Here is a 23,777-nt window from a genome sequence, read left to right on the forward strand (position 1 = left end):
CTGTCCTCCCCATTCCAATTTAATGAAGCTTCACTAGTATAACAAACTCTGAAAGTCTTCCCGAGGTATCTTTTAAAGCTGGCCTTCCCTGCCCTCCGAACAGCAATTGCCCGGTGACAGAGCAGCAGCCAGGAGGTAGGGAGGAGGGCATGCAATTATCCCAGAACTTGCTGAGGCACCTTACCCCAGAGTACTTTTCCTTTCCCTGAGATTGCACGTGGAATCCAGCAGTCCAATTGTGGTCTCTGAACAACCACCAAGTTAGAGATACCTAAACCAGTAATATCTGCTGGGACAATCAATTATTGCTTATTCTCGATTCACTCTAAAGCTCAGCACTGTTTCTCTGCTTTTTTCTAAAGTCAGGCACAGTTTCCCCATCTCTTTTCAGGTATCAAGTCACTTAAATCCCAGGTTATCAGGGATCCTGTCTGTCAGAGGCACGGGGCTGACCCACAAGGAATGCTGTAAATTGTTGCTGCTATGCCTACAGTAACATCCCACTGAGCTGACTGAGTTCAGTGTGGGATTTGAAGTCGACACTAAGGCAGCAAAACCATTTAGTGGAAGATAGCATAGATAAACCCCTCAGAATTGTTAGGAGACAATGGGCACAGGTAGCACCTTTGAGGATCCTCCCTCACGCTTCAGCCAAGTTAGAAAACTTGTTTCCAGCCTTGACTTTTCCTTGGCAAAAATAGGAGATAAAGAGATTCTGGCTAGATAAGAAGGTATCCTTTCTTCCCAGAGGGGAGCTGGTGGTTGGGAAGCTACTTAGACATTCAATTCTCTGAAAGTTGACTGTTATTTTAGCACATTCTTCATACCTACAGCTCAGGGGGAAGCTGCTTTCATAACAACTCTTCAGGCCTCCACCTCCAGAAGTTCACTGGAGTGCACTGCAGAGCACACACATTTGTCAGACATACTCTCAGGAAGATAGCCTGACAATTCGAAGGTTCAGGTGGATCAAAGCGATTCCCTGTTTACACACAACATTAAGGAATGGGCTGGTTTCTTTAGTGGATCCTAGAAACAATGAGGCAGAAACCGACAGTAGCACGAGTATAGGAGCGACGATACTTCAGACCTGTTTCATATGCCACAGCCTAGGCTGAAGGGTTATGGGAGGATTAAGTTTAAACAGAGATGTTTTCAGAGATAATATTTAGTATTGCCAGCAGTTCCCATAAATACAGTAAGAAGGGGAGAAGAGATTCTTCTCTATTAACAGCACATCAGTCAATAGAGGTAATTTTTGTTTTGCTTTCTTTTTAATGTGCACTTTGAAAACACTTACTAAATATGGGTAAGAAAATAAATTGTCCTCTATGGCCACAAAGTCAATAGCCACACACCCTCTCAGGGAATGCTATGAACAAGGGGAAAAGTACTCATTACTTCCAGATTACAGCCATCCCTGGCTCTTTTTTTCCTTGAAGTCTTACCATCAAGCAACCTTCCCAGTGATGTTTCAGCATCAGTTTCCCTCGCTGCACGGCCCGTCCTGCTCACACAACGAGCAGTAGTTCGCTTCTATATGAACTCCCTGAAGCAGGCGTTGGCTGCCACTGAAGCCACAAAGGCCAGGCTTCCTGCTCGATCTTAAACCACAATCTGACGTTTCCAAAGATGACGTACGCACATGTGGCAGGAGCTTTTTCTAAGCTAAGCTGTTGGGGGACCACTGTCATTTATCTTCTAGACCTTCAGAAGCTGCCAACTCTTACCACTTGATCCAAGATCCCTTCATAAGCATGTGTACATTTTCCCAGGATTATGACTAATTTTCCGATTTTTCCCCATTTTGTCACATCAGGACTCCTAGGTCCTCATGGAAAAATGTTCTTTGGAATGTCATGTGCTCAGGACATGAAAGGAACCAGATTTGGGTAGTTGTGGTACACTAAGGACACAATATGCCAGGGCAGTGAGTGGAACAGTCTGAGGCTCTCCAGTTGCTCAAGATACCTGGCACAGCTATGTCCTGTGTCCCTGTTGCTGGAAAACAGGTCTTCAACCTGGATTCTTCATAGTTTGTTTAGAGAAGTGTTCAGTATGTTTGGAAATCTACTGGCTTGCTTTTAAATACCACACTTGAAACTTGCCAAAAGAAAATTAGTTATCCTCACGCACATCAGAAATCTCTATTTTATCCACATGGTTTCCCCCTCAGAATAACACTCAGAAATTGTTCTCTTGAATGCACACAGCAAAGAACTTGCCAGCAGGATGAGGGTAAGGTGTGCACAGCATACCTTTTGAAAGGCTAAGCACAAGAACTGTTCTTGCCCCATGGCTGTGCTGCAGGTGGAACCAAATATGAGCAGTGTGGTTCAAAGGATTTAACCTTCACCCTTAGTTGTCAGTTTAGTTGTATCCTTATTTTGTCTGGTTTTAATGAGCAGTCAAGCTTTCAGACAAAAAAAGTCATCCTCTTGGTTGCTTAATGAGAAAAAATACAGAAAAATCAAGTCCAAGTGCCAGCAGAGGAAAGAAATCCCTAATTCTACTTATTCTCTGTAGCTAAACCAGTTTAACTGAAAGCTTTTAGAAACAGAATTGTATTTTTAACATTCGGGATAACTTCACAGTTCAATTAAACTGTTCAGTTAAACTAGACACACAGAGGGGGGAAAAAAAAAAAAAAAAAAAAGGCATTCAAAGTTACCTGCAGGCAGTTTAGAAAAATCTTAATCATCTGACTTTTCAGCACAGCCAACTCTCAATTATCCAGGATAACTGGAAAAGGTGGAAGAGGAAGAGAGGAAATAAGAAAACCCAAACAACCCATGTAACACTCCCTCCACACACACAGAGTAACCAGATTATTTAGAAAGTGTGTTTAGTAGCTTAATTTTACACCTTCATCTCTGAATTATAAAAATGCAGATTTCTGCATAGCACAGGCACAACATAAAGCAGAGGGCTGAACTGCACACATCTCCTGCTACAGAGAGGAATCACTAGGGCAGACTGAGCTGCTTATTTCGAACACTGGAATCAGCGTACATCCTCCTGCAAACCAAGACCTGACTGCAACATGTAGTGGGACCTGAATAGTTGGGTTTCCTTCCTCGTTCCCCAACAGTGCCATAGGGTTTGGCCTGTGATCTGCAGTGTCAGCCAAGTGAGGGGTTCCTGGATCCCTCAAGGAATACCAGATCAAGCGTCTTTTCACTCCACACTTAAAAGTCCATTGCTACATCATTGTCAGTCACAGCTCTGAGATTTGCATCTACGACAGCCTAAACTGCCATTCTTTTGCATGGTATATTAAAGATTTAAGAACCAACCAAGCAGTCACACTAGTCTTCTAAATAAATGTGTGCACTGCAGCAGTAAATTCCATCTTCCCAAGAAGACATCAGAGTAGGCTTCCAAAAAATGTATTCCACCTCAGGACTGTCTGCATCAGACACCCAACTGCAGAGGACAAACTGTTAGCAAGGTACTCTGATACATCAGCATGTAATAACGTTGTTCCACATCATAGCCTTTAAGCCATAAAATGTTTTCTGTTCCACTGACTTGCTTTCCCATCCTGTGACACAGTAAAGAGGACACCACAGCAGAGCTTGATCTAGGACCCAGTTTTCATTCTTGCAAATATCACTCTCATACTTTTAGAAACAGAGTCAGAGACAAATTCTTAGAAACAGTCTTAGTCTTGTGAAGATCCTTACCCATTTCCAAATACTGTAATTGCCATGCCAGGTCTAACACAGTCACAGAAGATTTGAATTTTATGACTGGAAGAAAAAAAAAAAACACAAAACCATCCAATTTTCCTTGCTTTGACAAGTCCAAGAGAAAGCTCTAGGTATCATTAGCTCCCCAAATTTTAAGATATTTCCTTGGATGTCACAGAATTTCACTGAAAACATTCTGGTTTACTTGGGAGGAGGAATATAAGTGATCAAAATCCCATTGTCCTTCCAACTAAGGAAGGAGAAGCTAGTTACAGGCAGGCTGTGAACTTGCAGGCACCAGCAGGAAGGAAGAGCAGAGCCGTGGCGGGGCAGGGTGGAAAGTTAGACAGGTTAATGCACACAACCCCAATGCATGGCAGATTTCTGTGCTATTACAAAAATGCTTATACCATTGGGGTCGCATCACCAGTAAAACCAGTTATTATATATATATAAAAAAAAAAAGCACTGGATCTGCTTTAAGGGATGTATATATTTCACAATTTTAAGCATATTGTCATCTATGCAGTCTATGAGAGAAGTAGAGACTGGGGCATAATGAAGAATCTCTCTCATGCAATCTTTCCCAGGTTTTTTGTTTGGTTGTTTTTGTTTTTTAAATGTGCCTTTATTTGGAAAAGTATTCCCTTTAGAAACTATTGTTTCAGCATTTTTTCCCTGCCGCACTGCATCAGAAAGGCTAGATTTCATACTTTCAGCTTTAATCAGTACAACAGCACATTTACAGAGGACCATATGCACAAAATGTTCCAGAACGCTTTCCAAAAATAATAAGTCCTAAAAAAGAAAACTCACAGTAAACTGAAATGGCTTCAGGGAAGGAGAATAAAGGAAAGCTGTGCAAAGGCAGAACCTCTTGGAACCACATACAAGCTTAAAATGTTACTTTCAATAAGAACAGGGTTCTTGAAGCAATTCTGGATTGGTAAGGTCACTTGTATATCCAGGATGCTTTTCTCATTTATGCAGCTGTGTTAATCTGTTTCAGGGAACGCACCACAAGGCCCATGTACAATAAAGGCTTATTTTATAATCCTTCACTACTAGAACATGCTTCTCCCCATCCTTACCACTTGTGCTTTCATTTCAACTGATGTGGCTAAAAAGCATCAGTCTACTATACACACAGCTGCAACACCACCAGGCAGCACAGCCATTTGAAGAGAACATCCATTTGGGAAATCTCTTCCCTATCAAAGCCCTCTATATGTAAACTTTGGTGAACCAGTCCACCATTTAAATAAGGAACTATACTAGAAGATGGAGGCACTCTTACTTTTATTCCTAAAAGCACAGCTGTGAGGCAACTCAAGTTTAGAATTCTCAAGTTTCCCAGATATGAAAACATCCACTACCCACTTCCAAAGGATGATGACAATTGCCATGCAGTGCTTATTATTTGTATCACAGTTTATACAGAAAGTTCTCTGCAATAGACATGTTGTAACATCAGAACCTTCCAGACTAACAAATCCTTGATGTTTGGATGTCTTTCAGCACAAAGGTCTTTTCAAAGATAAACACACACACACAAAACACCTCTGAGAAAGAAGACTGACCCTTAAGTCCTCTGAAAACTTCATCTTCCAGCAACCTACTATTGACCAAACAGAGAAAGTTAAAAAGCATAGCTTCAAATTCTGGTTCTGACTTTAAGACTGCATTTGGGATTCTAACACACAGCAGAGAACAGATTCAATGGATCTCAGTAGCGGGGGCTGAGGGGGAAGGAAAAGCAGGCCTTCAAATGTTCTCATCACTACTGCTCAGTTTTGTATCTATTAGCTCACTATTTTCCTATTTAGGATGCACTATGTATCACAGATGGACATGTATGGCCACAAACCCTCACAGTGGCATCGGGCACGTTTCACTCCACAGAACCCAGCCACATCACTCTTGCCAGCATACAGCTGAAAAAGGAAAACTAAAATCTTTCACTGCTATTCAAACCCCTTGCAACTAAAACTGTAGGGAGACTAGCACACCACCTGCATGCAGACCTGCTCCTGTGAGGCTACAGTCAAGGGTGGCTGCAGAAGGTGGCCCGGGCAGGCTCCCCAGATGGGCACCCTCACCGGCAGCAGGCATGCCAGCGTTCAGCCGCAGGCTTTCGGAATCTAGGCAAGGTGCCATAAATTAATCTCAAAAGTCAATAACTTAAGGGCTGAAAGAAGAGGAGGTGGGAAATAGGAGTCTTAAGAGCTTGCTTCCTTTTAAATCACTCCGCAATTACCAGCTCACAGAGACCACACATCACTATGCAGAAGACCCTCACAGCCTTTTCTCTATAACTGGCTTTCCTCAACAGGCTATGCTTAATTTGATTTTCTAACAAAGGATCAGTTGTAATTATATTCTGGTTTGAGCAGCACAATCTAGGAGCATCAAGCCAGAGAGGCACTCCAAGAAGGATTGCTGCTCATTACGTGTCATGAGGGGACAGACACACACACACACAATGTGGAGGCCAAGAGCTCCAAGAAGAACACCCGGGACAGGTCCTTTTCTAGTAGGATGGTAAACTGGCTTCTTGAGACCTACAACCACTATTCAAAGACTGAATATTAAAGATTTCCAACATTAAACTGGGGTGGAAGAGAAGCATGCCAGAAAGAAGAGTCCACAGAATAAAACTTGTCATAAATAAAAGCTGTATGGTACATCTCAACAGAAGGTCAGTCTGAAGCTTCAACTTCTCCCTCACTTGACTCAGTGACATCTAGACTTTACAAAGCATGGCTATTAGAGAAAAAAACATTTAAAAAATATCTATATGGGCATTGTTTATGGAACTAAGGCAGCCCAGAGGTGTGACCCAAGCTGCTCTTACCTGCAGCAGGAGGGGGAGCACACCCACAGCCTCCTGCACCCATCCCACAGCACCCAGCCTGCAAGTGTCATAGGGATCACCATTCTGCAGCTCCCTGAGGAAGGGCCTCTGCCTCACTGCTACCAAACAAGCGCAAAGCAAATGTTAAGCAAAGTGTCTTGAGCCAGCCAAGGAGCACTGCCTGGTAGTGACTGTCCATTTAGCAGCTCTCAGCACCTTGTTTATATAGCAGCAATGGTTCCTGAGCCCTCACTGACCCCTAGTACATCAGCAGTGCCCCTCTGCAGAGCCAGCTGGGCTGGAGGCCTGGCCCTCCACCTCCCAGGCACTTACAGGCTTGTGCTCTACCTTGGCTGAAGGATGACTCCTTGCTCCAGGTGACTAAACACCCCCACGCTGCTGCTCCCACACCCACTTTGCGGCTAACCCTCCCCTCCACAATGCTGATGCAACTTTCATGAGCTTGTTGGGGAACTCGGTCCTTGCACTGACACAGCTCTGGGGCCAGTGGAAGCAACAGCTGGGGAGAGGTAAGAAACTCCCACCTCAGCTTTGCTGTCAGAGTCTGTAGTGTGTGGAACCACTCTCTGACTTTGGTGAGCAGCCTGTATAACATGCTGGGCCAAGTAATTACACAAGCTTCTTGCTCCTTAAACCAGCTCCATTTTCAAACCACATTAAAGTGTGGCAGAAATAATTTACTTTGCATAAAAATGCTATAGAACTAAACCCTCCCCCTAAATCAGGGCTCTGAGCATCCTGGTTTCCATGAAGATTAAAAGCCAGAGAGCTGTGTGAGTGCTCCATGATAGCCAAAGGCAACACAGGCTTGCCTAGTTAGAGGAAGTCAAATGAAATCGAAGCCGAAAGAGGGAAAAAAGTTGTACAAAGCAGCACAGCAAGAGTCAGCAACTTGCTCTGGCAGTAAATCTTAAGTTTCATGTAACAGAGAGAAACGCTATGCACACAGGCAAGAATCACATACGTGCCAACGCTAGGTCACAAGGAGATACACCCAGAAGTTAGAGGATACAGGTTGCTTATTTAACCTTCTGCCTCGCACCCTGGCTTTTTTCAATAGACCACCCAGGACTGCAAAAAAACACAGCTAGGCTTTGTCCAATCTGCCTCAAATCTCCAGGGAAAACCCTCCCAAAGATCAGATTCCCTCCTGATACTCACATGTGCAAAGACAAACGCCGGATAAAGCTGCAGACAATGCCTCTTTACCACTGGGACCAGAAGCTAGAGGTGAAGCATCCTGCCAGTGACCCGGGCAGTTGCCTTCCTGAAAGCAATACACACTGCCTGCTGTCCCTCAGCCAAGCACACCGCTCGGGGTGCTGCCTCCCTCCCGGCTCTAGTCATAGTCCTCCACCCTACAATGGATCAGCTACCATGCAACACAAGCAAGAAGAGGACAAGTATAGAGTCTTCACTGAATTTTCTGCATTTTGTTACTTCTCCAGCATGCTTATATTCAAATGTCAACAGGCTGGGCACACGGGCATAAAGGATAGCACACATGCTGCCCCACACATCCCTTCCCCTCCTTTCTCTTGTACACACAGTGCTGAGAAGTGCAAGATCCTTCCTCATTCCCCTAAAAAGCCATTTTAAAGCAGACACATTTAACTCTTCACTATCTGGAGGGTAGGAAACAACTCTGTCAAGCCAGTAGTAACTGAATAGTACATCCACTTAGGAAACAGGCCACTGTGCTTTGCTCGGGGTTTTGATGCATCTCCAAGCACCCTGCACAAGTACACTCAAGCCATCAAACTGTCAAGAGAAAACATTCTAGCACAGAATTCCCAGTGACCTCTATTCAGCCTTGAGGGAAAAGCACAGCAACTCCAGCTTCAGCTGCCTTTAAAGGAAGACTGTTTTTTTTTTTCTCAGACATTTTGCAAATAAATATGAAAGTCTTGCCACAGTCAGTAATCCTCAAGCAATTTCCTGTCTCTACAGACAAGGTCCCCTCAAAGTGAATTGTTTAAATAAAGGTTATTAGAATTAGTATAAAGGAAGCTAGTTTAAAAGTCATCCTCTTCATGTTTTTACCTGTAACATAGTGCTCCAAGCAGCAGTACAGAGATCAGCTACAAGAGCTTACAGGATAGCAAAATTAATATGCAAAACTCACCAAACTGTGAGATGAAGATTTAGAATTACTTTCAACAGCAGAGGATTTTCATGTTCGTTTAATCTATTTTCAAGTGAGTTTCTCAAAGGGAATTCACCCAATCCCTTTATTACTGTACTCTTAAGACTAAATTTGTTTTCCCATTTTGTCAATCTGACATGCAATTTAATCTTTTAAGAGTCAGCAGTTGTCCTCAAAGCTGCTTTCCTTCTGCCTTTGCAGTTTAAGACTTTGTTGCAAAACAACAGGCTAAATTCATTCACTCCCTCTTTCCACATTACCAATTTCCTTTTCCTCCAAGGCCAAACAATTTAAATAAAAACCATACAGAGACAGACAAGTGTTAGTTCCTACAAATGCTACATGTGTGTGGAGGGAAGCAAACAGCCTGACACCAGTATCAGAAATTTGCTTAACAATTCTCTGGCATCTCTATAAGAGACAATTGGAAGTAATAGTAAAGTAACAGCACTGGAGGGACAGTTTAAAAGAAACAGAGCAACCACTTAAATTAAGGCATGTTTTACAAATAAGAAAGCCTATATCTCGCAGAAAGGTCTGAACATCAACACTGGCAACTGTCTTATATGTATTGGTTAACTAAGCTTCTCATTCTTATCCTCAAGAAAAAAAATACATTTTACAGAGTTTCCAGAAAGGGTTCCTGGATAAGAACTGACAAATAATTTTTTTTTTTTTTAAACTAACCTTACTTCTCTTCACTAAATGCACAGAGAAACAACTGTTGAAAAAAAAAAAAAAAAAAAACCAAACAGATGTCATCTGTAGCTCCACTTATGAAGTTCGAGGAAAGACTGTCTTGTGAATGTCATGTACAGCAGCAGTATCTAGAGGAGCTGGTGGTCTGTCTTTTGCAACTGTCTGGGCTTCCATTAGCAAATTTTAAAAGGCCACTTACAAGCTTCATTTTGTGAAAAGACTAGCCTCCGCCTGCTTTTATACACATTCTAGCTCACCTAAAACTGCTTTGCCGGGTGAGCTGAACATGACATTTAACAGATGTAAGCAACAGTTGGCTCTGGACAACAAACGATCTTCTTTGTCTCCCTTTTCACTTTGGGATCCACTCTCCTCATGAAACAGTCACTGTTTCGCATGCAGAGGGAAGTGGGGGGAGGACAAAGAGAAGCCCGCATTGTGGAAAATAAATAGCTCCATTAAGGCTCCACAGGATGCTATAAGGCACATTTTGAGGAAACCACCCTCCTTGCAGCCTAATACAGAGCACAATAGCTATCAGAAGCCCTTTCTCCAACAGTCATATCCCGTTCCCTGGCCTCTAACAACAGTCCCCCAGTCTCCACCTCCCTCTCCAGCCACCCCACCACCTCCAAATTGCACTCCTCAGAAGCACTTGAGTATAGCTGCTGGGAATCACTGCAAAGGCTGCTTCACACCACCCCTGCAAATGGAAAGAAATCCCAGTGAAACACTATTACCATCCCCTTTGGAAGGTAGGACCACCTGCTGCTGAGGACAGAGTCCAACAACTTATTTCTGAGAGACCAAGGTTACATCTCATCTTCTCTGCCAAGCACAGCCATGCTGTAGTTACATCAAAAGCATTGATAGCCTTCACAAGTTCCTTGCAAACAAACCAAATCTGAACAAGCTAATTCTATCTAGGCTGTTTACTATGAAACAGGTGTAATAGGGCAGGAGTTTCAGTTCTTTGAAGAAGCATCCCCATTCAGAAATCTTTATTTCTGACCAAAGAAAGCTGTTGGGTTTTGTCACTAGACCAACAGCAAGTTTCAATCTCAGAACTCTGAATCACATGACAAAAAGTTACTCTTCAAGAGGTAAAGGCTCTCAGGAGCAAGGTCTCTGTAGAATTGACAGGTACTCCTCAACACCACCATCACCAAGGGAACACTAAACTACTCCTTGCAAACACTGCAGATACAAGGAGAAAAGCAGAGCAGATGATGGTCAGCAGCATCAGCAGTTGCAAGATGCCCAACCTGAAATTTTTGCTTGCTTGCTTTTCTCGGGAAACAAGCTTGACCATCAGACTTCCTAACCACAGGATGGAGTCCTGTTCTGATGAGAATGAAGAAATGCAGAAAGGAGAGAACCAGCTTTGTGAGGGCCCTGTCATTTCAAAGCACAGCAATGTTCAACACCCACTGCACATTCCTGAGAGCAGGCTATAGAGCTCACCTGCAAACCAATCAACAGATGATGACACACAGAGGGATCCCAGTTCACTTCTGCAAGTGCTCACCCAGGCCTACACACAAAATGCAAAAAAGGTTTGAGACTGGTGAATTAAGACCTATGCTATTAATGTGAAAGACACTGCAACAAAAGAAAGATGGACCATGTATAATGAGACTCTCAGACTTTGCAGAAGCCTAAAAAAAGCTTAGCGGGGGGGAGACTGGAACAGGGGACATGCATGTTACTGCCTTAATATCATCAATATTGGGAGTGTCCAGTTGATGGAACTAGCCAATGTTAAGGGTTGGAATTATTTTTCAATACTAAGATGATTAACCCAAGGTCTGCAAACACCTTCAATTCAAGAGGCAAAAAAGGAATCCTCTGCTGCTTTACACAAGAAATGCTTAAATCCCCACTTCCTAAACAGAATTTCTTTTCCTCCACTGTTATATGCCAGGCAAAAAGTATGAAGGGAAAAAGGGTATCAGGAGACCAAATCAGCCTTGAAGAACTTCAGAGAAGTGATTAACAATCAATGCTTCTTTGTAGAGCCACACCTGAACTGCAAGCTGCTTTGTATAAGTGACTTGCATAAGAAATCGTTTACCAACAGTCAAACCAGAGCTCTAGAAGCCTTCTGGAAGGATGCCATCTTACCATCAGCTGGGTAATACAATTATGTTGACTTGAGAAATGTCAGGCCTATCCCCAGCAATGTTTGGCTTATTCTCCTCACCTACAAGTAGCCAGCAGACTTTAGGCAAGCCTGTCCATAGAGCAGGCTCTCCTGTGCCTTACATGGAAAGCATTTCTTGTAAGACACACAGGAAGAAAAGGTTAGATTATATTTAAGTTGTGGGATTTTTTCCATGCTGTGCAATAAAAAGCCCACTGATCTCATGCTGCTTTTTCCTCTGCTGTTCGCACCTCCCTCATTCCCTTACCCAATGAAAACCTCTTGGCTGAAACGTCATTTCTTATCCCCTTCCCCTTAGCATATGCTTTTTAACATACTTTTTCATACATAAGAGCTAGTTGTGACTCACTACATAAGTCACTGCAAGGGAAGAGATGCAGACAGGAAGCCTGAGCCACAAGCCAAAGGATAAATTTTTGCTTCAGACAGGTATGTTACTAGGCAAAAAAAAAGCCCATCGTAAGCACTTCTTGTCTCATTAGCACTTGCAGGGCAAAATGAAGCAGTTATGGGAGCCTAGGAATCAGACCACACTGTGCTAGGTGCTGTATAAACACAGAACAAAAAAAGACCACTGCTACAAAGATACCATGAGCTACTACCACACTAAGAGCAACCACCTCCTTACTCTGAACCAGGACTGGGTCCCTGGAATCTTGCTCTCATAGCAGGTTCTTGCTACATGTAAAACCCAGAGAAATCCAGAGCTATTTGGTCTACTTCAAACATGCAATAAGATCTGCACCACACCTGTTCTTAATGCTTTCTTTGTTCATTACAGTGGATTCAGACCATTGAAAAGGAAATTAAAAGGTCACTCAGTTACACGAGCTATTTCTGTCCCAGAACATGCCAATAGTTTGGCTCAGAAGCAAGAATCAAAGAGCAAGACTGCTTGGAAACAGGCTTCCCTCAAATTCTTGTCAGTAAATATTTAGCTCCCTTTTTCTTTTTGTAGCTACAGTCACTGACATGAGCTTGATCCTTATTAATTTATAAAACCAGATTTATGAAAGGAGTAAAGACTAAGAATTTCCTTGCCAATGGCTCTTCTCCCTCTCCAGTTCCCAGCTCTTTCCCCTCGTCTTCAAGTCTTAAACACACCCTCACCTCTGCTTTCATTTCCCTTTCATTCCTTCTTAAGATTACTACCACACCTCTTTACCCTCTCTGCACACACTCCACGCTTCGCACGCAAGAGTGAGCCTTCCCTCTCCCACAGTCCCTTGTGATAATTCCTCAGCTGAACTCATTAACAATGTCTCCAGGACTTCCCATGACTGAAAAAAGAGCCCCTGGGCATATAGGAATGAGTTTATAAGGTTTTGAGGGCAGTTACTTTGTGCATTTTGCAAAGGACATGTGTGGCTGCAGCATTAGCAATCTAGAGAGACTTGTGCAGGCACACCACCGCCCCAACAAGGGCTGAGCTGAACTCTCACTTTTTGGAGCTCAGTGCAGAGAGGAGCTGCATACTGGTAATGGATGTTACATTCCTTCATGCAAGGGGTTATCACCACCCTACAGATACCTGCATCAGGCTTCCCTAAACAACCACAACTTAGAACACAGGAATCTCCTGCTCCAGGGAAAAAGGAGCAAACTGGCTCCTCTCCCATGCTAGATGTCCTTTCAGAAATAGTGCAGGTTTTGTGGTGGGGGTTTTGATTTGTTTTTTTGGGGGGGGATGGGAGTGGGGGGGTGAGGTTTTGAATTTTATTTTTGGGTGGGTTTTTTTGTTTGTAGTTTGCTGGGTTTTTAAAAAAAAAAAAAACAACACACACACCAAAAAAAAATAAAACCAAACCTGTTTCCCAGTTTAGCCATGCCTCCTTAAGAGGCAGAGCCTATGCACAAGCATACGCCCCCTCCTTGGCTGAGATCAAGAGCTGCTGCTGAACATATCTTTCAAAGCTTGATACTAAGCCAAAGCATGCCTGCAGCACGGACAATGGGTGCTGCAATCACAGCGGGGAGTAAACTACCGAGAGCAGTGGGATAGACAACACAGGTTCACTACATAACACCTGCAGACATCTTCAACATTGATCTTGTCCATCAGAGTTTAAGCTTCTGTTCCCCCACCACCGCCTTTTTTTGTTTGTTTGTTTAAAGGGTGTACATTCTGGCTGCACATCGATGACTGTGGTAACCTCTGTAATACAAGCAAGACCATTAAGAAGAGATCTCTGTCTTTTCTTGATGTCATAGCATTTATCTGGCCTTTCACTGCATTTTACCACCCCCCAGTGCAGCTGTTTGTCTTCTGATTAAGGACAAAGATGAAATTGCTGCCTCCTTGCATCCCTGTAACTGGCCCCGGTGGGATTCTCAGGGAACCGGAGCTTGCTCCCAAACACAGCCATCACTGTGTTTCACTCCTGTGGTTTTGTATTCTAAGAGCAGCATTAAAATTTTAGAGCAATCTATCATAACTTAATAACTCTACCATTAATCCCAATGTCCTCAAATGCATCCTTCCCTCCCTCACACAAACAGCCCTCTAGATTTCAGTCTCCTACACGAGCAGATGCTTAAAACAGTGTGGCCCACACCAAGTTTGGAACTACCTGCAAGTCACGGTATTTTGCAGTTAAAGCTGCCTGGAAGTGCACCCTGTCTCACTGACTAGCAGTGACAAGCCCTCACATGCTAAGCAGCACAGTAAGACACAGGTGACTTGCACCCCGAACAGAAAACAGCCAGCCCAAGAGCACCCAGACACAAGTCTTCCAGAAAGGACTAGTGGTTTCTGGTCACAGACCAGAAGGGCAGTTCTGTACCACGGCTTTCTTTAGTGAAACTCTAACTTCTTCAGAGTTTCCTTCATGGTGTAAGGCAAATCCCTCGTGCCCTGAGATAATCACCTCCCCACCTCTGCTTTCTTCACCAGAAAGACACAATCCTTCCTCTAGAGACTCATGCTTTCCCCAAAGGGGAATCAACCCACGCCACTGCCATAAGCCTTCCAAGTAAAGTAAGAGACAACACATCAACAGACTGGTCACAAGACCTATGCTAATGCCTCTTCTCAGTATCGCATTAACCAGTGACCACAAACACCCCCCCACACACACTTTCACACACACTTTGAACTGCTCCACAGTCATTTATACAAGCAGAAAACTGGTACCTGTCTTCACTTTTTGAGAGAATGCAACACTAACATTTGTTTCACCTTAAGCAATCCCATCACTGTATACCTCACTGAAATACGGAAAAGTTTTTCTTGTTAAACCATGGCAGCTTCCTTGGTATTAACAGCAAATCCTCCTTCCCACTCAAGAAGTCTTTAAAAAAACTCAAACATCTATCACCACATCCTTCTTTGTTTGACAACCTTCTTAGTAAATACATCAATATTGACACACACTTATCTTTACACAGAAGACTAACAGGCAGGGTCCCTGGACTGAGGAAAGAAAGAAATTTTGACCACAGCTAGATTTACAGTGAAAGGGGAAGGATTTGTCTTCATCTACGCCCAAACAAGAAGCCCACAGAAGGGCTCGGTTCATAACCCAGCCTGTTCCAGCTGCATGTGCAACACAGTACACGCAGGAGGCCCAGCCAGCCTCTGACACTGCCTTAGGGCAACAGATCCCTGGTGGCAAAGCAAAGTGCCCCCCTCCCACATGAGGATTCCTAAGAATATATGAAATTATATTTATAAAGAGCTGAGTCATTCTCACCAGCAAGGACTGAGGTTTCTCTTAGTGTTGTGTCAAGTGCTTTATAGCCCATGCAAGCAGACACAACGGAACAAGTGTTTGTGGGTACAGTCCTCCAATTCCTGCATACAGACTGTGGGATGCCATGGTCTATCTGGCACTCAGACATTTGTCTGCTACGTCCACCACCATATGCCTCCTCTCCCTTACTAAACTGGAACAGCAGCTCACAAGTACATAAGATAAAACAACTACACTGGCAGGGAGAATACAGAAAACAACAACTTATGTGCAAAAGTATCCCTGTTCTCTCACTAAGACTGGGAATACTGTTCTGGGATACAAAGTGATGCAGATTTGCAAAGACATTGCATTCACTAGCAAAACCAAACCAAACTACCACAGAGAAGGTGGGGTGGAACATTCCGTTTTATGTTGAAGAACAAAGTGCAGAGGCCACAAGTAACAGCAAAACAGAAGGAAAAACTACGCATCTGAGCATACTGACCCAGAATGCAGGGTTCAGTTACCACCTATATACACACATGCATCAGATCCACAACACAAGCAACATTTCATGCAGCCCTCACCTTATTTGTAAATGCACATTTAGAAATTCAGGGCAATATCCTGATAGCTGGAGCCCAACACTATTACAGCCCAAGGCAGACAGGATAGAACGGAGACAAAGATAATTTGTGTAACAAAGCAAACCACAGCAAGAGAGGAGCATCTGTTACTTTTACTAGGAATACCATATGGTTAGTATCTGAAGTACAGAGAATGAGTTCATTCATATTTAAAAGCAAAAGTAATAGGTCACTTCTTCCAAGATAAGAGGGAAAATGCCTGTTCCCCTTCCCCTGTTCCAGCCCCATCATCACCAGTCTAGATTTGGCTTTCTGAGAACCAGTGCTGCTACTATCCAGGCCAGGACAGTCAAGCTCTGAGCACCTTTCATGTCAAAACGCCACGATGAGAACGCTCGTGTAGGAGTTTTGCTTAGCCCTAATACAAACCTGGTTTATCCACAGCCCAGTCAGAGCTGCAACACTGAAAGACCAGTTTTGTCACTAGAAGATTACAGTAACGCTCTGGAGCTGTGAGGCGTTTGGCAGCAGTAAGCACGGTTAGCACAGTACATCAACTGCTATCGTGAAGCCATCTTTGGTTCCTGAGAGCACTGCTCAGAATTGCAACCAGCACAGTTGGTCCGGGTCAGAGGACCCAAGAACACACTTTTCTTCAATAAATGTAAGGCCAGAGACATGGCAGCAATGCTTTCTAGTATCTTGCAGAACACAAGCATATTAGCTGAGCAAGCTTCTACTTCAGCAGTGCTACCCCACATACAGGTTTGCCACACAGGAAAGATATAAGGCAACAGGGACAATCTTAATGCATCCTCATTATCTCTTAAAAAACAGATCAGTGAGGTCTTTTTCTACTTAAGCACCTGTTGACAGGTATTATTTAGTTGTGAAAGTCTTGTGCAAGGAGATAAGACCCCTGGTACTGGTACTAGCAAAATCCCTCAACAGCTGTCAAGATATAGCACACAAGTTAATTCACCTATTGTAAGAGTCCCTCAGTCTCAACAAGGCCTTGCCATATTTGATGGTTCTTCATTCTTCCCAAACCTGAATCCACACTTGCTCTCTGAAATTCAAGTATTCACTCTGTCAATTGAATTTTCATTGCAAGAGATAGATAGCAAAAAGGATTAGAAGGATTTTGCCGCAGTGCTGAGCAGCCTAAGCCACAAAGAGAATACAGTATAAAAGCCTACTCTGACAATCAAGTGCCACAAGTAAATAAAATGGAAAATGACACCTCAGATTAACTAGTGCCAGCATTACTTCCCACATCCATCCAAGTCACAACATGTCCCAGTCTCCCCCCTCCATTCCTTCAAAACACTCCAGTCTGAGTTCCAGTATATTATTGCCCTGACCCACACATCTCACTTTGTATTCACTCCCTGTCCCTGCAGGGGAATTCAGGCAAGAAACCCAGAGATGAACACTCCTACACACAGAGAAATCCACAAGTGTCTCCAGCAGAGCCAAGCATTTGCTTACAGGAAGACAATAAGGCAGTCTCCCCAGTACCTGGTGTGTAGCTCTCATGCGGACTTTAAGTCCACTGCCAAGACTGCAAAGCTTTTCCAGCCTCCTCACAAGCAGTAAGGGTAAAAGCAATGCAGCAGAGAAGAGACACAGACAGCAACTGTCTGGTTAACAGCCTCACAGCCACAAAGTGACAGGGGAAAAATAGATGCAGTATCTGCCAGACTAAGTATTCACTGAGAGAGGTGGCTAGCAGTCTCATCTTAGGACCATGCACTTCATCTTTTATGCTTATAAAAGCCAGATTTTGATGATAAATTTGTAGGATGAAGTGTCATTTTCTTCCATGTTTTGCCCTCCCTATGTATTTCATTTACTGATGATCCTACTATAGAAGGATACATTTCACACCAGAGAGCAGCAGAAACAGTGCACTCGTGGAACAGCAACATCCTATAGCAGCTGAAAACCAAATGCAGGCTTCCAACTTTAAAGACTTCTGCAACCCAGGCTTCTGCACATGGCTTATGTTACTCTTAATTAAGGTTTTGCATGCCACCAGAAATTGCTCCCAATCAATTTCTAGCAAGGTCTGTAGTCTACATTTCTTCTATATGAAAAGGAAGACCTATTGCCAGTAAAAGCATCACAGAATTAAATGCATTTTTTTCAGACACAGGGGGCAATCAATAGTCTTGGAAATCAGAAAGGTTGTAACACAGCTTTAAGCAAGTCAAAGGCCACTGGGAGAGATTAAATACAGACTTCCATAACAAACATTTCTAGACTTTTTTTTGTCTAGTATCTTTAACTCTGCCCCTGGCTAACAGTGATCAGAAAAGGCAGATTTTGTGGAGACAAACAAAATCAATTTTTTTTCCTATGTGGAACCTGGGACAGCCTATGCATTTTAGATTACCCAAATCCAGAGCTGGATATGATGTCCTCTTCACACTCTGGGGCACAAAGCAGTGGAAGTCTGAGAAGGCAAGGTCAGAGCATACCAGCAATTGTGTGGGTGACCCGAACGCAGGCACACAGGACTGCAGGAAGTGGCCGTGGCCAAAATGACTCTGCACATTGCACATGTCCTCTGCTGAGGGCAAGGAAGCTAAGGGGGAAAGGCTGGTATTTCACAGAGCAAACAAAAAATAAGCCTTTCACATTGGTTTTTTCCCCAAGTTTACCTTCTCAGCTCTGTAGTCCCAACATTAGACTTCATTAGCAAGGAGACCCGTGATTACTTCTGGCTTATAAGCAGTTAACCTTTGCCTCAAAAGTCTCACTTTGATCCTCATATTTGTCAACTATCCAGTAATTAAAGGATTTTTTTTTCTCTCCATAAATTAAAAGGAGCTTCAGGTATTAGAAATGCCTCCAAGCTGCTCTGCTGTGGTCTGAACTTTAGACTCATGATAGCTCAGTTGCACATTACTTGGTGCAGTGCCGAGCAGAAAAACAGAAGCAAAGCCAAGCCTTCAAACTTGGAAGGGCCGGATTTATTCTGTTGGATATCAAAATGACCATACCTATGTCAATGAGCACACTATGATCTGAAAGGAGAAAGTAACATTTCACCCTTCAAACTTTTTCATAATCTTACATGAATAGATGTAGAGAAATTTTGCAGAGAAAGGTAGGATTTCCCAGATGAACAACTCCCTTTAAGTAGCCACTATTCCTGAGGCATTCAGAAACCCCAGAGCAACAGGATTTTTTTTCTTTTCTGAACATCAAGTATTTCAGCTCTCCCGCCCAATGAAGCCTGGTGAGGAAGTGCTTCCATTCAACGCAAAAGGAAATAAGGTCTAGCTCAGTGCTACTGCAGGAAGAGATCCCCAAATTCACCTTCCCCCAGAACAAAGACAAGTGCACCCTAAAGCTTATGCATTTGGTATCTCAAACCAAAACACAGTATCTTGGGTTTTTGTTCAACAGAGATTCATACAAATCTTCCTCTGTGGTACAGCTAACACTGCATGTTTATTCTAGATAAATTGAGCAGTTTATTTAATGCCCACTACAGCAAAATGTTCACATCTGCAGCCTGCACCACCACCAGGAGCAAGGCACTCCAGAGGTCACCACTGGTTCAGCAGCAGTTGTTCAGACCCCTCTCTGCTTCTTTCTACCTTAACATTTTCCACCCAAGAACAGCATTTCCACATTAAGGCTTTGTTTTTCTTTCCAGGCCAGGTAGCAGCCCCATATTCCCAAGTTTGGCACTTACCTGAGACTGAATGACTAAATGAATAAAGACTTCTATGTCCAGCTACAGTAATGCCAATGCCTGCCACCCCGCCCAGTGCAGTACATAAACTGTCCTCCTCCCTGCAGCCACCCATGTCCTGCACACGTACAAGGTCACCTCCTCCCCGTGTGCCAGGCGTGGCTGGCACAACCCTACAGCAGCAGCTGAAAGCATGGCAATCTTACAGCCACACATTGGGAAAACCACAGAATAATGAAGTCACACACCACAGTACAAGGCATGCAGCAGCCACGCATTACACCCTATTACACTGGAAGCAATCATTAATTGTGGAAGTAAATCCACATATTTTTACTCAATGAGTTTTTGCTTCTGTGCTTTAGCTATTTTTGCTCTTCTTGTTCCAGGAGACATCAGAGATGCTCCTCCTGTGCTACGGAAGGTCACTTACAAAACACAGCCACGTTATCCAAGTGCAAGTCCCATCCCAGCAATGTCTTCTCCACAGAAATACCAAGGAAAACAAATGGGGTTTAAGCTTTTAATACCAAAGTAGATTGGATTGAATTTACTTAAAACTTTTTGCCAAACACAGACTAAAGGCAAAAATCTATGGCAAATAACACCCATACCCCCAGGGTATACCACTGACAGTGTGGGAGACTGCAGTGGTGTTTGAAAACATCGCACTTAGAAAAGATAAAACATTTCCATCCATATAAGACTTGTATGTCTTGGAATACATGCTCTCATCAGAGAGTGAGAGGGGATGGGAAGGGAAGGAAAAAGGCTGTCACATCTGGGCAGGCAAAGATGTTTCTACTTTACACAAGACAAGAATTCAGGGCAAGAAATCTTCCTTCTCCCTATGTTAAATAAACACAACTTCTCTTGCAAGCACATCTACAACCTCTTACCACTTCTTCCTGGATCTAGATTCTCCAAAGACAGAAATAATGATAAAGGGCCTCAAAGCCCAGACCACAGAAGCCAGGTGAGTATCTCCTAACACGTGGACTTGAACAGAGAAGCCTTTCCAATCCTTTTCTGAGGCTTCTGTTCTCTAGCTAGTAGCAGTGATTTCACTAGTTGGGAACCAAGCTCAGCACTTCTCTTGAGGGAAGCTCTCCTGAGGGACACTCACCTACTACATACAGCCCAAACCATTCAGATCCATTTCTTGTATCCACATCTACATAACCCGAGTGCCTGCTCTGCGTAGGTTAGGTCTATAGTACCTCCAGAGGTCCAACTTTTATTGCTCTGACTTTTCACAACCAGAACTATTCTTTCTCACTAGGAAGCCAGGCAACATCGTATCTTCCAAGAACTAGTTCCTGGACAACAGGAGACTGGCAGATTGTTGCAAGGTTTGTCTTCCCAAACATACTCAGATCATCACCTTCCTAAGAGCAGCTTCACATAAAAGAAACAGGCTAGTTCAGTTTTAATTAGTTAGATTTTTATGTGCCTTTTTTTTCCCCCCACCTTCCTCTACTACATCTTACTGGCCTTCAACTGTGATTTGTGTCCCCACCCGAGAGCACCACCTAGCACACTGTAGATTACATCTTGATTAGACAGATATATAGTGAGAAAACTGATCTACCCTCAAAAATTACACACGTATCCATGTGCAAAAATTCACATGGGATCAAAACAAGCTCATCTAGCTTACAGCTCCATTTCCTGCAGATGCTAGAGGCTTTGACAGGCAGGAAGCTCACAGAGAAGCCGCGGCAACAACTATACAACATTCATGGCACTATACAAAGCTCGTGTTAACGCTGCTTATGCTAATCACCCTTCTTAACCTCCCCTGTGGGTTTGGTTTTTTTTCTGAGGGGCTAATAGAACCTCAGCCTCCAGAGCTGTCAGTCTCTGTTCTCACAGGCAGTGAGTGTTAAGTCCAATACTTTTCTCAGCATCCAACTCCTGGGTAGCAGACAGTGACATGTTCACCAAGGGATTCCACACACTCTGTAATATTCTTACTACTTTCCTTCTCTTCCCCAAATAGGGGAGAGGATCTCTGCAGTAGTCTTTCAAACATCAGGTACAGAGGATATAACAGCAATCACCCTCACAGTGCAAGTGTGAAATAACTCTATTGAATTCATGGGCTCATCCCAGTATAACTAATGAGTTAAGCCAGCTTCAAAAGGCCTGCTTAAAGTATCTTATTGGCTCCTCCTTAACCTCACCTGCCTCCAAAAGTTTGCTGCAACTTGAAGAACAGTCTGTCTTCTACACTTACAGCAAATTGTACCACCATCACGCGCATTATCTTTGGCTACATAACCAAAAAGGAGACAGAAGAACCCAAAGACAAGAAAGGCTAAGATAATCGTGAATCCTAGAGGGAAAAAAAAAAAAAATCTAGATAGAATTTACTGGTTTTACATTTAATATTGATCTTCATGGGCTTGGAAGATAAGAAAACCCTTCTGCACTCTTTACTGTATCCATCCTATTAAATTCACCACTTGTGGGGATTAAACAAATTGAGCAGCCAGCATGAAGTGCTGAAAGGGAAGAAAGTGTTGCCTTGAACTTCTCTGAGCAGCTAGACAGTGCTCAGCTATATCTCCACAGAATTTAGGATACGCACGTGCCCTTGTTAAGACACAGTACTGCATTGTCTAAGCTGAATAAGATCTCTCAACAGCTCCAAGTACTACTTTTAAGTAGAAAGAGGGTGCAAAATTCCCCTATGTACTGGGAGCCTGTTCAACAGTTGGCATAAAAAAGAAAAATCAATGTACGCTTGAGAGAGCAGGCATCAGTTATGCAGCAATTAAATGCACAATGCAGGAGGACTATAAAATATCAGCTTGCTTTAGCAAATATGTTTTCTTGCCACCAAGTACCTCAGAGAAAAAAAAAGAAATAAAAATCACATATCTGAAATTCAGCAAGGCTTGTCTGGAACAACACATGGAAAGGCTGCAGCACATGCATCATTCTGTAAGCAGCAGTATTTCTGACTCAAGTTCTCCTCTTTAGTCAGCACCAACCAACGCACTAGTACACCGTTTGAGATGGTGGAAAAGACCAGGCACGGGTACACAGATCAACCAAGGCAATAGAGATTGACTTACAAGGGGCAACCAAGGCCATTTTCTCATCCATGTCGCCAGAGGTCAGAAGCATATTAGTGCCAACTGTAAACGTTCAGTGGCCCAAATGCTTCAATTCCTTCCAACTTCAGTGTTCAGGCCCCTTCAAAAGTCCCACAGGTACAACACACATCTCCTCCTCTCCCACCTCCCTGTGCTGCCTCACACTTTCTGCAGGGCAGCCTGGTTTTAGTTTAAAAAAAAGAAACAAACAACAAAAAACAACACCCAAGTTGTTCTTAAGAATCTAGGCGTTTCCTGTGAATCATTTAAAACAAAAAACAGAGGCACTGACAGATTTCAACCTATTCTGCAACAGGCCTGTCTTCAGCTGACATATCTCTCAAACAGGAGATTTTCTTTTGTGAGCTGTTTTTCAGATGAGTATTTCATACTGATGAGTCCATCCCAGGCTCTTGCTGCCGTAAAACTTGCCACTCTACCAACAAAGGCGAGTCCTTGCCCCAAAAGTTACATATCAATAGCTCTGATGCCCATTATAAATAGCTGCCTTTTCTTGGGACTCTTACAACAAATTTGCTGAAATAGAGAATACTGCTTTCTGTCACAAACTGCAGAGTCCCTCCTGCTGGAAAGACAAAGAGAAGAGAGGATTTCAGCAAGTCAGACAGTAGACCACCTTTACTGCTGATTTCCTTGAACAGCCACTGTAAGGACATTGGCAACACCCATTCCCCCAGGCATGCCTTCATTTTCATCTGAAGGACCCATCCTTGTAAATGAGAATACCTCAGTCTATACATTCCACATGAACCCAGTTTGCCTCCTGTTTAAGGAATACATGGTCAGAGCCTGATCCTCTATTACAGTCAGAGGGGAAATAGCACCCGCAGGCAGTGCTGGGTTCCAACCTGCCACTCCAAGGTTAGGTGAGATACCTGATCACCATCTAGTTTGACCCAAGCACTCCCCAAGATGTTAAACTCTACCCATAAACACAACTGGCTGTTAAGGTAACAGAATAGGAGGGGAATGGGCCAGGGAGCACAGGGCTATGGGGGAAAACTTTCTTCCCAGCCTCAGACACAGCGAGTTGTTTGTCACATTAAAAGTCAAAGAGCCGTTTTGCAATGTGTTAGTTGATGACTATGCTATGTTAATTAAAACCC

At 43.4% G+C, this 23,777-nt stretch overlaps 1 protein-coding gene across 6 annotated transcripts in view; it reads right to left on the bottom strand.

The window, feature by feature from the left end:
* SUSD6 (sushi domain containing 6) overlaps window positions 1-23,777 on the bottom strand; it is a 98,823-nt gene that overhangs the window by 50,240 nt on the left and 24,806 nt on the right. Inside the window, exon 3 of one of the 6 annotated variants that reach the window (XM_042790577.1) lies at window positions 10,877-10,946. The exons of the other annotated variants lie outside the window; for them this stretch is intronic. The gene's annotated coding sequence lies outside the window, so the exon portion shown is untranslated. The remainder of the gene's footprint in view (window positions 1-10,876; window positions 10,947-23,777) is intronic. 6 annotated transcript variants of the gene reach the window in all.

This window comes from Tyto alba, unplaced genomic scaffold, assembly GCF_018691265.1.
Source record: "Tyto alba isolate M040663 unplaced genomic scaffold, T.alba_DEE_v4.0 Super-Scaffold_18, whole genome shotgun sequence".
NCBI lineage: Eukaryota > Metazoa > Chordata > Aves > Strigiformes > Tytonidae > Tyto > Tyto alba.